The following is a 15,703-nucleotide window of genomic DNA, read 5'->3' as shown; positions in this document are numbered from 1 at the left end:
TTCTCCGAATCTTCCAATGTAGTCAAATGCGAGCAACTAAAGAGCTTCTTCTTCAAGTGAAATCTACCAACCCAGGCAAGGGTTTCAGCAGATTTCACAGGGTTGCTCTCACATGCACTAATAGTCACAGACCGATTTCTCATAACTGATCCTCAACCCCACACGCGAGAGCATTTAAAACTTCACTGACAACTCTTCCCACTAACCTTTGTGTGTCTGCCTGTCCTATGAAACAAACAGCAACGCTCCTTTAAATACCATTGTGCTGAACACCAGCTGTCCATCATGCAGGCCCTCCGCTCTATCTGTCTCTGTAACAAGCTGCTTGTGCTTGTCTCTCTCTCTGTTTTACAGACATGGTTCTTAGAGGCACAGTCCATAATCACAGGCCTAATAATACCATTGTTCAGCATATATTCAATTTCTTGCTCAGCCAATTTACACTCTTCTACATTCATACAATATTTATTGTTACAATATACAATATATTCATACAATACAATATTGTTTAATTGGGTTGGCTTGACCAATATCTACGTCATATACTGTGACCGGAGTTTGCTTGGGAACGATGGGAAATAAATCTTCTTCTTCAGAATTGATTCCTTCAGCTGTTGTTGTTGCTTTGGCTGCAGATGAGCCAACTTGTTATCAATGATTTCTTGAACAACCGAGTTCATTAGCTTAACTGGGACAGTGTTTGGCTTGTGAAAAGTCTCGGACGAGTCAATTGTTTCATTCTCAGGGTTGCCAGGTTCATATGTTTTGACAACACTCACAGATGGTGCCTGCTTGTCAACATAAGGCTTTATCTTATTTATGTGTACCACCTGTGTTGGTTTACGTTGGTCAGGTCTTTTAATAACATAATTCACATAGTTAACGAGAGATTATTTCATGCGGTCCATTGAGTTTCGCCTTAAGTGGATTCACCCACATTGGAAATAAAGCAAGCACCTTATCCCCCACCTGGTATTTTCTTTCGCAAGCCCACTAATCAAACCAAAACTTCATTGTGTTTCAAGAAATCTTTAAATTTTGTCTTGCTAGACTACAGGACTGGTGTAGTTTGATTTTGAATTTCAAAACATAGTCTGACAAGTTAACATGTACATCCCATCAATCCACTGTTCCTGTAACAAGGTCAAAGGTCCCTCACTCTCTGACCAAATACAAGTTCAAATAGACTAAAGCCCAGTGATTCCTGTACTGACTCTCTTACTGCGAACAAAAGCAAATGTATTCCTTCATGGCAGTCTTTTCCATTTTCAACACAGTATGTCTTAATCATTGTTTTGAGGGTAGAATGAAATCTTTCTAAACCCCTTGTGATTCTGGATGGTACACAGACGATGTAATTCATTTAGCTCCCAGTTCACAAACTACCTGCTGGAATAATCCAGATGTAAAATTACTTCCTTGATCAGATTGGATTTCTTTGGGCAAACCAAATAAAGTAAAAAACTTGGTAAGAGCCTTCGTCACAGTTTGAGCTTTAATATTCCTGAGAGGTAGTGCCTCTGGGAATCTGGATGAGGTACTCATAATAGTTAGCAAATACCGATGGCTTCCTTTAGTCTTTGGCAATAGGCCAAAACAATCCACTATAACTTTGGAAAAGGGTTCACCGAATGCAGGTATAGGCTGGAGTGGGGCCATTGGTATGACCTGATCAGGTTTACCCACAACTTGACAAGTGTGACAGGTTCTGCAAAAGATCACAACATCTTTCCTCAAATTAGGTAGTAAAATTCCTTCATAATCCTTTTTACAGTATAATTCACTCCAAAATGGCCACCAAAGTACATACTGTGGGCCAAAGTTAAATTTTCAGTCCTGTAAACTTTAGGAACTACAACTTGGTGAACAATTGCCCATTCCTCACTCGCAGGTATAGCAGGCGGCATCCACTTCCTCATTAACAGTCCATCCTTGAGATAATACCCTACTGGCACTTTCTTAATCTCATCATCAGAAAGAGCTGTTTCTTTTAAAGCTTCAATCTCAGGGTCCCGGTTCTGTTCTGCTATAAACTCCTTCCTAGACAGGGATAAATCTTTCTCATCAGACTGTCTACATGAATACTGTTTAAACACTGAAGGCAGAAAAGTCCCTGACAAGTCAGCATAATCTGAATCCCGATTTTGGCTATCATGGGTATCAGAATCATGCTGCACAGAACTGTCTGCGTCGGCAGACTTTTTAGCCATACTGTGAGTTACTGCGCAGGAAGGATAAATGTTAAAATCCATCTGTGGGTCGACAGTGGTTGGCTTAGTTGTCAACTGCACTGCAGGAACAACTTTACCATCTGCCAGGTCATTCTCTAACAGCAAAGTAACATCTTCCACCAGTAAACTGGGGCATAGTCTGATCTTAGCAGGTCCCGAAATCAACCCTGACTGTAAAGGTCCCTTGTGCAATGGCACAGAAACCACGCCGCCCCCAATGCCTTTAATAAGATTTACCTCACCAGTGTCAGTCTCATCACCAAACTTTAGAACGCTGTCTCATATAAGTGACGGAGAAGCCACAGCATCTTGAAGAATTTTCACTGGTACCTTCGCAGACTCTTCCTTTACTAATACAAACCCATCAGATATATAATAATCAAATCCCTTCTTAACTCAGTCAGACCTCTCAGTCCTTAACTGAGTCTCAACAGAATGTTCAGAACCCTGTGGGGTTATCGGTGCTTCAACATACTGAACACAGGCATTCGGGACTGGTTCCTTTTTCTTTTTCTTCTTCAGATGTCTTGCTAGACTACAGGACTGCTGTAGTTTGTTTTTGAACTTCAAAACATAGTCTCACAAGTTAACATGTACATCCCCATCAATCCACTGTTCCTGTAACAAGGTCAAAGCTCCCTCACTCTCTGACCAAATGCAAGTTCATATTGAACAATTGTTCATCATATGAGCAGCTTTCTTACAATAGTAACAAGTAAGACCAGAATATTTCTCCTTCAGCTGCTTCCCTTCATCCTTACTCGTGTCACTAGTCCCAGCTTTAATTTCTGGTTTACCCTGGTAATCCCTGCTACTCTTTTGGAAACTCTTATTCTGGGTAAATTTAACATTATGAGTTAAAGCAAACTCATTTGCTGATCTAGCAGACTCCTGCAAAGTGGCAGCATCCTTTTCATCTAAATATGCCTTTATGTCATCAGAGACGCATCTTTCAAATTGTTCAATTAAAACAAACTCTTTCAAGCTGTTAAGATCATCACTTATATTCTTATATGTGCACCAGTGGTCAAAACACACATACTTCTCATAAGCAAATTCCATATAAGTCTGCCTCACAGATTTCCAAATGTCTAAATTTTTGCCTGTATGCTTCAGGGACCAACCCATAAGCTTAGAGCACACCCTGTTTCACTATGTCAAAATCAGCTGCTTCATCAACTGTCAAAACAGAATATGCTTGCTGAGCCTTCCCCTTAATTACACTTTGTAAGAGAATATGCCAGTCCTCTTTTGGCCACTTTAAACTCTGAGCAACCTTCTCAAACAGCTGAAAGTATTCATCAAACTCTGCCTCGTAAAAAGGAGGTACCAATTTAACTAACACACACAAAATGCTGGAGGAACACAGCAGTCCAGGCAACATCTATAGGGAGAACCACAGTCGAACCACTTTCCTCATGTTTGTTCTACCAATTTAACTTACTGACTGGCCTCAAACTTATCACCAGAGTCTAATGCCAGACCCCTTTGCTGCAATCACTCTATATTTTCCAGCTCTAACACCCTCTGTCTTTCTGCTTCCTCCCTCTGTTTTTCTGCCTCTCTAGCCTCAAACTGCCTCTGCCTTTCTGCAGCCTCCATCTTTAATTTTTCTATCTTGTACTGGACCTCCAGCTCGCTAAGATTGCTTTCAGAAAACACCTCCAACTCCTCCACTTTAAACACACCCTCAGGTAAATAATGTTCTGCTATTATCCTCTTCATATGTGCTCTCTTCATTGTCAATTTCACCTTTTACCAATACTCAACAACTCAATCCTACTGGCATCCTCTAATGCCTCAGAGGTTGAGGCTTCCGGAAATCTATCAACATCTGTTGATGCTGATATTCCACACACAAATAAATCAAAAGGGATTTCCCCAATGAAATCAATAATTAATCAATCAATATGCTCCCAAATCTGTTCATATCCAGGACACGCCCCCAATTTTGTTATGAATCGTAACGCTTTAGAAACGAACCAGCAGCAATAGACGACACCTGAAGACAGTTTTTGACGATAAACGGATCTTTATTAGAATCTAGTTATAATACAGTAACTTAAGCAAGATAATCAGAAGTTATGTGTATATATGTGTGTAAATATAACTTCCAAACTATTAAGCTTGGGGGAAACAAGGCTTCAAGTCTTGATGTGTTAGAGTATGAAAGTTCAGTACAACCACAGAATAGATGATGAGAGCGATATTTGTAATCCAGGGTAAATGGCGAGAGAAGGCAAATATGTCGAATTCCACAGGCTCCACCGTGGTAAAACGAGACAACAGTCGCTGTAGATTTTATGCTTCATCGTTCCAAATCCACATACAAATTATCACTGAAAGTGACTTGTCACAAGGGGTATCATCTTCAAGTGAATTATCACATCAAACCCAGACAAGGGTTAACACCTAAGTGGTCTTCACAGGATACGCCAAATCCGATCCACACCCATGGATCAAACGAGGTGATAACCACACATTCGATATATGGTGAATCGATAATTAACCCACACTTGTGGTCACAGGAAAGTTCCAAACAGTGACCCTCAGCCACTAGTTGCCCGGTTCCAATCCTTCCACTTTTCCTCCTTCCTCTCCATCTGAGTGTCTCTGTCCTCAGTTAAAACTAAACAAGCTGTGAGCAAATTAAACAACCTGCAAGTCAGACTGACTCACCATCCTAATTTCTGTCTCTCTCTCTTAAAATGACAGTCCACAGCAAACAAAACCTAGGGATTCATAATAACGGCCACTCCCCATTGTGAACTGACTGGTGTGCCAGTAGTTGGGATGACGGAGTGAATCCTTTCCCAAATTATGAACAGATGAATGGCTTCTCCCCGGTGTGAACTCGCTGGTGTCTCTGTAGGATGGATGAATCAATGAATCCCTTCCCACATTCTGAGCAGGTAAACGGCCTCTCCCCAGTGTGAACTTGCTGGTGACTCAGTAGGGTGGATGAATGAGTGAATCTCTTCCCACAGTCTGAGCAGGTGAATGGCCTCTCTCCAGTGTGAACTCGCTGATGACTCAGTAGGGTGGATGACTGGGTGAATCTCTTCCCACAGATCGTGCAGGTGAATGGCTTCACCCCAGTGTGAACTCGCTGGTGATTCTGTAGGGTGGATGACTGAGTGAATCTCTTCCCACATTCTGAGCAGGTGAACGGCTTCTCCCCAGTGTGAACTCGCTGATGTCTCTGTAGGCTGGATGAATCAGTGAATCCCTTCCCACATTCTGAGCAGATGAATGGCTTCTCCCCAGTGTGAACTCGCTGATGTCTCTGCAGGCTGGATGAATGAATGAATCTTTTCCCACAATCTGAGCAGGTAAACGGCTTCTCCCCAGTGTGATCTCGCTGATGAGTCTGTAGGTTGGATGACTGAGTGAATCTCTTCCCACAGACTGAGTAGGTGAATGGCCTCTCTCCAGTGTGAACTCGCTGGTGACTCTGTAGTGTGGATGACTCAGTGAATCCCTTCCCACAGAATGAACAAGTGAACAGCTTCTCCCTAATGTGAACTCGTTGGTGACTCTGTAGGTCGGATGACCGAGTGAATCTCTTCCCACAGACTGAGCAGCTGAATGGCCTCTCCCCAGTGTGAACTCGCTGATGACTCAGTACGGTGGATGAATGAGTGAATCTCTTCCCACAGTCTGAGCAGGCAAATGGCCTCTCTCCAGTGTGAACTCGCTGATGACTCAGTAGGTTGGATAACTGAGTGAATCCCTTCCCACATTCTGAGCAGGTGAATGGCTTCTCCCCAGTGTGAACTCGCTGATGTCTCTGTAGGCTGGATGAATCAATGAATCCCTTCCCACATTCTGAGCAAGTGAACGGCCTCTCCCCAGTGTGAACTCGCTGGTGACTCAGTAGGGTAGATGAATGAGTGAATCTCTTCCCACAGTCTGAGCAGGTGAATGGCCTCTCTCCAGTGTGAACTCGCTGATGACTCAGTAGGGTGGATGACTGTGTGAATCTCTTCCCACAGATTGTGCAGGTGAACGGCCTCACACTAGTGTGAACTCGCTGATGATTCTGTAGGTGGAATAACTGAATGAATCCCTTCCCACATTCTGAGCAGGTGAATGGCCTCTCTCCAGTGTGAACTCTCTGATGTCTCCGTAGGCTGGATGAATCAATGAATCCCTTCCCACATTCTGAGCAGGTGAACGGCTTCTCCCCAGTGTGAATTCGCTGGTGTCTCTGTAGGCTGGATGAATCAATGAATCCCTTCCCACATTCTGAGCAGGTAAACAGCCTCTCCCCAGTGTGAACTTGCTGGTGACTCAGTAGGGTGGATGAATGAGTGAATCTCTTCCCACAGTCTGAGCAGGTGAATGGCCTCTCTCCAGTGTGAACTCGCTGATGACTCAGTAGGGTGGATGACTGGGTGAATCTCTTCCCACAGATTGTGCAGATGAATGGCTTCTCCCCAGTGTGAACTCGCTGGTGATTCTGTAGGGTGGATGACTGAGTGAATCTCTTCCCACATTCTGAGCAGGTGAACGGCTTCTCCCCAGTGTGAACTCGCTGATGTCTCTGTAGGCTGGATGAATCAGTGAATCCCTTCCCACATTCTGAGCAGATGAATGGCTTCTCCCCAGTGTGAACTCGCTGATGTCTCTGTAGGCTGGATGAATGAATGAATCTCTTCCCACAATCTGAGCAGGTGAACGGCTTATCCCCAGTGTGAACTCGCTGATGAGCCATTAGGTCAGATGACTGAGTGGATCCTTTCCCAGAAGTTCAACAGATGACCAGCCTCTGCCTGGTGTGTTGTGAACTGACTGGTGTGTGCACAGGTGGGAAGACTGACTGAATCCCTTCCCACACACGGAACAGGTGAATGGCCTTACCCAGTGTGAACTTGCTGATGTACCTTCAATCGAGATAACCGCGTCAATCCGTTCCCACTGTCTGAGCAGCTGAACAGCCTTTCCCCTGCGTAAAATGACAGACATGCTAGTTGGCCAAAGGACCGTGTGAATCCCTCCCCACAGTCTGTGAAGGACAGATGGTCTATTGAATCTCTTGCTCCACTTCTTAAGTATCTAGTCAGAGACAGCAAAACTGGTGTGCCGTGTTTGAGAGTCTTCGAGATAAATTCCTTCTCATTTTCAACCTGTAACAAGATTTACAAAATCCATCAATGGGTGTAGGACAACATTTCAGATGAGATCACTTGAGTTGCCAAGGTTTGAACTGGTATCACACTGTTACAGTGAGGTTCAACCCAAGTTGGAGAGAGAAATTATCTCCTGACTGGGCACAGTGCTGGTATCTGGAATGACCATCAATTTCCTCATGCTCTTGTGTCTCTATAGGAATGGGCATTTCTGCCATCTCCAATTTGTACCTTGGCTCAGTTTGACTCTATGCATTGGTATTATTCCCGGTTCCTGCTGAGCAGCATTGGTGCCTGGCCCCACAGTAACTGAAACAGTCTCATGCAAATAGTCTTTCTTGATGTGCAACTGGGATTTTCCTTAACTTAACGTGCCACAGTTTTAATGCCATATATAAAAAAAAATTCCTGCTGAGATGAATGGTTGGTCTTCACAGCTGTTAAAAGGACTTAGAATTATTTTTTGTATTATTTCAGGTTCTTGTTACAGTAATAGAAAATTACAACACAGAAACAGGCCCTTTGGGCCATCTAGTTAGTGCTGAACTACTTCAACTGCACACTCCCATACCCTTACCATTTAGGTACCTATACAAAGATCTTAAATGCTGAAATTGCACCACTTGTGCTGGCTGCTCATTCCACACCCAGATGACCGTCTGTGTGAAGAAGTTTCCCCTCATGTTTCCCTTAACATTTCACCTTTCACCCTTAACCCATGGTCGCTGGTTGTAGTCCCACCCCATCTCAGTGGTAAAAGCCAGCTTGCATTTACCCGAGCTATGCCCCTCTATCACAATCAAATCTCCCCTCAGTCTTTTATGTTCCAAGGAATAAAATCCTGACCTGTACAATCTTCCCTTATAACCCAAATGCTCCAGACCTGGCAACATCCTTGTGAATTTTCAATGAACTCTTTCAACCTCTTTTACATCTTTCATGTAGGTAGGTGACCAAAACTGCACACAATACTCCAAATTAGGCCTCACCAATGTCTTGTACAAAGTCAACATAACATCCATCTCCTGTACTCAGTAGTTTGGTTTATTAAGGCCAATGTGACAAAATCTTTCTTTCCGTCCCTATCAAACTGTGACACCACTTGCAGTGAATTCCCAGTGAATCTGTATTCCCAGATCCCTTTCTTCAACAGTGTTCCTCAGTGCCCTCCCACTGTGTACGACCTAGGTCCTACCAAAATGCAACTTGTCTCAATTAAATTCCATTTTGCATTACATAACCCATTTTTCCAGATCACACTGCAAGCCGTGATAGTCTTCCTTGCTGTTCACTACACCCCAATCTTGGTTTCATCCACAGAGTTGCTGATCCAGCGAACCATGTTAACATCCAGATTACTGATATAGATGACAAACACCAACAGATCCAACAGTGATCCCTGTGGCACACCACTAGGTGCAGGCCTCCGGTCAGAGAGGCAACCACCTGCTACCACACACTGGCTTTTCCCAATTTACTCATCCAATTTACTATCTCATCTTGAATGTTGAGTGACTGAACCTTCTTGACCAACATCCCATATGAGACTTCGTCAAATGCCTTGCTGAAGTCCACGTAGATATCCTCTGCCTTATCTTCATCCACTTTCCTGATAACTTCTTCGAGAGACTCTGTAAGATCGGTTAGACAGGACCTACCATGCTGAAAGCCATGCTGCCTATCCTGAATCAGTCCACATTGATCCAAATACTTGTATATCCAGCTCCTCTATGTTTTGGTCATGTTCTGTACTGAAACATTTTTGGAAGTTTATTTTCTCTACAATTTCTAAAGTTTTAAAAATTAATTTACAACCTAATAAATTGACTGTTTTATTTGGCATAATCCCTCAATATTTTCATGGTATTTCTCCATCAGACCAACATGTAATTGCATTTGTCACATTATCGGCCAGAAGGGCTATTTTGTTGAAATGGAAAGATGCTTCTGCTCCTACGTTAATACAATGGTTTTCTCAGGTGATGTTATGTCTTAGTTTGGCGAAAATCAGAAGTCGAACTTTTGATTCTCGATTTGATTTTGAGAAAAGGTGGAGTTCATTTGCCCACCTCTATCATCTGATTTGAGTTAATTAATATGGTTTCATTCTGATTTTTCTTTAAATGGATTTGAGTTAGTGGATTGATGTTTATTTTTTATGCAAGCGTGTATGATGTATAGCTCCGGGGTTCTGCTGCTAATGCTTTTATTTTTGTTTTTTTCTTTCAGGGTTTTTTTTTAGTTAACAGGGTATTTTTTTGCTTCTTTTTCTTTCAAAAAATATTCTTAAAAATTTATTTTTTCTTATTATTACTGATATATTGCTTAGCTTTGTTAATCAGTTATTTGCTAATTTAATTTTTTATTGTACATAATGACATATCGACTTAATGTATCTTTTTTGTTAATCATCAATAATAATTTATTAAAAAAAAGATTTTAAAATGAAATATCTGCAACCTGCACACACTTTCCAATAACTTTCCCACTAGTGATATCAGGCTCACCAATGTATAATTTCCTAGTTTATTTTTAGTCTTTCTTGAACAGTGGAACAAGACTGGCTGTCCTCCAATCCTCCAGTTCCTCACCTGTCACTAACAGGGATTTAAGTATCTGTGCTTTGACCCCAACAATTTCTGCACTTGTCGTCCACAGGGTCCAAGGGAACAACTTGACAGGCCCTGGGAACTTATCCATGGTAATTTCCCTTAAGACAGCAAACACCTCCACCTCTGTAATCTGTACAGGGTCCATGGAGTTGATGCTGCTTTGCCTCACTTCTATATACTGTGTCCATCTTCTGTGTAAATACGGAAGCAGAAAAATATCTCCCCCATCTATTTTGTCTCCTCATATTCTGATCTTTCAGATGATTTTTTTTTCGCTTGCAATCTTTTTGCTCTCAACGCATCTGCAGAATCTCTGAGGATTTCCCTTCACCTTGTCTGCTGGGACAACCTCATGCCTTCTTTTATTTCTTTCATAAGTATTCACTTGAATTTCTTGTACCCCATTTCTTCCTATTTACCTGTAGCTGGTATGCACCTCCTTTTTATAGATCTGGGAGAGGAAAGCCAAAGGGCTGATAGACCTGCATGGTGGGAGGTGGGGGTAAGGGGGGGGGGTTAATCTAAAGTTGCAGGGGGAATGGGAGCCTGAATAACAGAACAGATATTAGAGGGGTGGTGGAGACAGATGTTGTTCTGTCCTCAAAGTTAGGAATGAAAAAGTTGAGCATTGTGCTGTGAATATGCTGAGCCCGGTATATTTCAATACAAGTAACAGTGTAGGACAGGTGGATGTGTTAAGGGCGTGGATCAACACCTGGAATTAAGATATCACTGTAATATTAAGAAGTTAGCATCTCGTAGGCCGCTTGTGACCCTGGCTATTTTATTTAAAGGTCATAGCATCCATGAGCTTGAGAGTAAGAGTATAAAGGCACAATTGCTTTCCCATGAGATAAGCTGAGCGGGTGAGCAGCCTTGGTGTGAGAAGCACATTGTGCCTTGTGTTTCTCATGGCTCCTGCAAGATAAGCAATTAGAGCGAGTGACTATTTACAAGGGCAGCAGACTTTGGGTGGTGGGCCTGTGTCTGTCTGCATCCAGACATAGTAGCAAATAAAACTGTTATACAAACAATTTATGACTGATAAAGTTAACAATACCCATCTGTAGAGAAACTAAGGGGGGTGAACCCACAGGTATCTGTGTACATGACTGCATGATATAAAGAGAACTGTATTTGCTTCAGGAGAGAGAGACCCTCGAAGCAGCCTCCAAGAGAGAGTGCAACCCACGTGTGGAACCAAAGCAGATGGCCGAGATCTTAAATAATTTTTCATCTCTATTTACTCAGGAGATGGACAAAGGGTCTATGGGAGTGTGGGAAAGTGGCATTAAAATCCTAGACATGTACAGTTTAAAGAAGAGAAGTTACTTTGCTGTTCAACTTCAAACATAGAAGTCTACAGCATATTCCAGATTTTTCAGCCTAAAATGTGCCAACCATGTAACTTACTCTGGTAACTGCCCAGAATTTCCCCAGCGCATAGCCCTCTATTTTCCTAAGCTCCATGTACCTATCTAAGAGGCTGTTAAAAGACCCTACTGTATCTGCCTCGACCACCGCTACCGGCACCCACAACTCTCTGTGTATAAAAAACTTATGGCTGACATCCCCATGGTAGCTATTTCCAAGCACCTTGAAACTATGCCCCCTCAAGTTAGCCATTTCAACCCTGAGAAAAAAACCTCTGGCTATCCACACGATCAATACCCCTCATCATTTTATACACCTAAAAAAGGCTCTAAATATAAACAAGGAAATTAAACCTTGCTTTGAGGATTTGTGAGAAGTATAGAAAATTATGAGGGTATGGATCAGGTAAATGCAGACAGCTTTTTCCACTGAGGTTGGGTGGGATGATAACCAGAGGTCATGGGTAAGTGGAAGGTGACCATTTAACGGGATAGTGTGGAAAAGCTCTTTACTGAAATGGTTGGGAGAGTGTGGAATGAGATGCCAGCGCAAGTGGTGAATATGACCTCAAATTCACGATTAAGAGAAGTTTGATAGGTACCTGGATTGTAGGGTTATGGAGGGTGATGATCCCGGAGCAGGTAGTTGTATTAGACAGCTTAAATGTTTTTTCGGCATTGACTAGATGGGCCAAATAGCCTGTTTCTGTACAGAACTTCTCCATATTTCTATGGCAGAGAAGTTGTCCAAACTTGTTTGGAAGGGAAAATGTAGGAGGGACAATGGAGCTGCAATGGCTAGAGTTTCTGGGAACAATTCGGGAGCCGAGTGATTGATACATCCCAAAGAAGTGGAAGTATTGGAAAGGCAGGAGGACACAACGTTGGCTGAAATGAGAAGCCAAAGCCAACATAAAAGCCAAAGTGAGGGCAAACAAAAGAGCAAAAACTATTGGGAAGCTTTTGGAAACTAACAGATAATGAGTAAAAAAAAAAGTCAGATGAGCTCAAGGCTTGGAATTATGATTTGTAGTCATTAATGAGTCTTGGTAGCACCCAACAGTCTGAGGCATTCAGAGGAACAAAATGATCCGGGCCTCAATATCTCCTGAAAAGCACGGCTCCCCACACCAGGTACCTTTCAGCTTTTATTTTGGCAGGCACATTCAAACTCCACACGCTCAAAATTTCATTTCTGAAGGCCTCCCACTTACCATTGCCAGAAAACATCCTGTCCCAAACCACACGTCAGATCCTTTCTGATACCATCCAAATTGACCTTTCTCCAATCTAGAATCTCAACCCGTGGTCCAGACCTCTCTTTTTCCATATTTACTTTGAGTCTCATGGCATTATGATCACTAATGTCTGTCACCAGCCCTGGATCATTTCCTAACAGCTTATTACATACTTCTGCATCGGGAATTCTACGTACTGAATAAGGGCACATTTGACAAACTCTACCCCATCTAGTCCTTTTACATTATGGGAGTCCTAGTCAAAATATGGAAAGTTAAAATCAGTTATTGAATCAACCTTTGTTTCTTGGCATGGTCTGTGATACCCAAGGACATAGGGTGACAGAGGAAATGAAACACATTAACATTAGGAAGGAAATGGTGTTGAGAAGACTGATGGGACTGAAGGCTGACAAATCCCCAGGTCCAGATGGTCTGCATCCTAGGGTATTAAAGGAGGTGGCCCTGGAAATTGCGGATGCATTGGTAATCATTCTCCAATGTTCCTTAGATTCAGGATCAGTTCCTGAGGATTGGAGAATGGCTAATGTTATCTTTCTTTTTAAGAAAGTAGGGAGGGAGAAAACAGAGAACTATCGACCTGTCAGCCTGACATCGGTGGTGGGGAAGATGCTAGAGTCCATTATTAAGGATGAAATAGTGGCATATCTAGATAGCAGTGATAGGATTGGGCTGAGCCAGCATGGATTTATCAAGGTTAAATCATGCTTGACTAATCTGTTGGAGTTTTTCGAGGATGTAACCAGGAAGTTAGACGGGGGAGATCTAGTGGATATAGTGTACCTCGATTTTCAGAAGGCATTTGATAAGGTCCCACATAGGAGATTGGTGGGTAAAATCAAAGCTCATGGCATCGGGGGGAAGGCATTGACATGGATAGAAAACTGGCTGGCAGATAGAAAGTTAAGGGTAGTGGTGAATGGGTGTTTCTCGGAATGGCAGGTGGTGACTAGTGGGGTGCCACAGGGCTCGGTATTGGGACCACAGCTGTTTACAATTTATGTCGACGATTTGGATGAAGGCATTGAAAATAACATCAGCAAATTTGCTGATGATACTAAGTTGGGTGGTATGTTGGGTGACATGTGATGAGGATGTTGGGAGAATTCAGGGTGACTTGGATAGGCTGGGTGAGTGGGCAGATACTTGGCAGATGACGTTTAATGTGAATAAGTGTAAGGTTATCCACTTTGGGAGTAAGAACAGGAAGGCAGACTATTATCTGAATGGTGTAGAGTTAGGTAAGAGATCTAGGAGTCCTTGTTCATCAGTCACTGAATGTGAATGAGCAAATGCAGCAGGCAGTGAAGAAGGCTAATGGAATATTGGCCTTTATTACAAAGGGAATTTCAGTACAAGCGCAAGGAAATCCTCTTGCATTTGTACAGAGCCCTAGTGAGACTACACCTGGAGTATTGTGTACAGTTTTGGTCTCCAGGGTTAAGGAAGGACATCCTGGCTGTCGAGGAAGTGCAGCGTAGATTCACGAGGTTAATCCCTGGGATGTCTGGACTGTCTTACGCAGAGAGGTTATAGAGACTGGGCTTTTACACGCTGGAATTAAGGAGATTGAGAGGGGATCTGATTGAAACATATAAGATCATTAAGGGATTGGACAAGATAAAGGCAGGAAATATGTTCCAGAGTCCAGTACCAGAGGGTATGGTTTGAGAATAAGGGGTTGGTCATTTTGGACAGAGTTAAGGAAAAACTAAGGAGTTAAGGAGAGTTGTGGGGCCCTGGAATGCACTGTCTTGGAAGGTTGTGGAGGCCAATTCTCTGGATGCTTTCAAGAAGGAGCTAGATAAGTATCTTATGGATAGGGGAATCAAGGGATATGGGGACAAGGCAGGAACCGGGTATTGATAGTAGTTGATCAGCCATGATCTCAGAATGGTGGTGCAGGCTCGAGGGGTCGAATGGTCTACTTCTGCACCTATTGTCTATTGTGATCTCCCGACAAATCTGTTCCTCCAAACACCACAGACTGTTGGGTGGAAACAAGTCCTAGTAATTGATTCAATATCATAATTCCCTGTCCTGAGCTCATCTGGCTTTCCTACGATGCTTCTTGCATTGTGATATACACAGCTCAGCACATTCATCGCACCATGCTCAACCATTTGATTGCTGACTCTGTCTGAGGTCTGAACAACATCTGACTGGTGTCAGAAAACAAACTCTCCCTCATTATCACAAAAACAAAGGAGCTGATTGTAGACGACAGGAGGAATGGAGACAGACTAACCTACATTGACACCAATGGATCTGGGGTTCAGAGGGTGAACAGCTTTAAGTTCTTTGGTATAAAAATCACCAAGATTTCACTTTGTCTGCACATACTGGCTATGTTGTGAGAAAAGCAAAACAGCACCTCTTTCACTTCAGACGGCTGAAGAAGTTTGCGATGGGGCCCCAAATCCTAATAACTTTCTGCAGGGACACAATTGAAAGCATCCTGACCAGCTGCATTACTGCCTGTTATGGGAACTGTACTTCCTTTAATCGCAGGAACCTACAGAGAGTGGTGTGGACAGCCCGGCATATCTGCAGATGTGAACTTCCCACTATTCAGGACATTTACAAAGACAGGTGTGTAAAAGGGGCCCAAAGGATTTTGGGGACCCAATTCACCACAAACACCAACTGTTCCTGCTGCTACCATCCAGGAAACGGTACCACAGCAAAAGGAGCAACAGGCTCCGATCATCATCTTCCACCAGGTCATCAGACTGATTAATTCATGCTGATACAATTGCACTTTCATGTTGTATTGACAGTCCTATTTATTATTAATTACTATAAATTACACATTGCACATTTAGATGGAGATGTAATATAAAGGTTTCTACTGTTCATGTATATGAAGGATGCACATAACAAAGGCAATTCAATTCAATCTCTCCACTATCTGTTCTGTCATTCTGCCTCCTATTCCCCTTACAATTTACATCACCCTCCCCCACACTAGCTCTAGCAAGCCTCACTGCTAGAATATTAGACCCCTTCCTGTTCTGCTCCCCTAACTCACCAATCCCCTCTCACCCCTTTGACTTTCCTCTGCCAGGCAACTCCCCTCAACAGTTTCTAAAGTGG

The sequence above is a fragment of the Hypanus sabinus genome, unplaced genomic scaffold, assembly GCF_030144855.1.
Source record: "Hypanus sabinus isolate sHypSab1 unplaced genomic scaffold, sHypSab1.hap1 scaffold_112, whole genome shotgun sequence".
Lineage (NCBI taxonomy): Eukaryota > Metazoa > Chordata > Chondrichthyes > Myliobatiformes > Dasyatidae > Hypanus > Hypanus sabinus.
Note: the sequence above shows the minus strand (reverse complement) of the source record.